The sequence below is a fragment of the Penaeus monodon genome, chromosome 32 (genome assembly GCF_015228065.2).
Source record: "Penaeus monodon isolate SGIC_2016 chromosome 32, NSTDA_Pmon_1, whole genome shotgun sequence".
NCBI lineage: Eukaryota > Metazoa > Arthropoda > Malacostraca > Decapoda > Penaeidae > Penaeus > Penaeus monodon.
The window spans coordinates 19896512-19896774 of record NC_051417.1 but is presented as its reverse complement, the minus strand read 5'-3'; the positions used below and the strand labels follow the sequence as shown (position 1 = coordinate 19896774).

The 263-nt window shown below is 38.4% G+C and overlaps 1 protein-coding gene across 1 annotated transcript in view; it reads right to left on the bottom strand.

The window, feature by feature from the left end:
- The window catches only part of LOC119593587 (serine/arginine repetitive matrix protein 1-like), a 4086-nt gene that overhangs the window by 3031 nt on the left and 792 nt on the right, over positions 1–263 (bottom strand). The window lies entirely within an intron of this gene.

The window sequence follows — 263 nt, the reverse complement described above, 5'->3', positions numbered from 1 at the left end:
CTTAGTACGAGTTTGCGGCCTTTTTCTTCGTCTTTGTGCCCACGTTTCCGTCGTGCATGGAAATATATATTAGAGCGCTGATTCACGAGGTATCTTTCCATCATGGGGAGGTCGTGTAAATGCAGTGTATTTGTAAAGCTAGTCCGCGAGGCCTGAACTTTAAATTAAATTTGTTCATTTGCATATCTTTACGCTACTAAATCATCTTGGCTTATGCGTTATTACTTGTCTACTTAAACGAAATTGTTTCTTGTTATGAATAT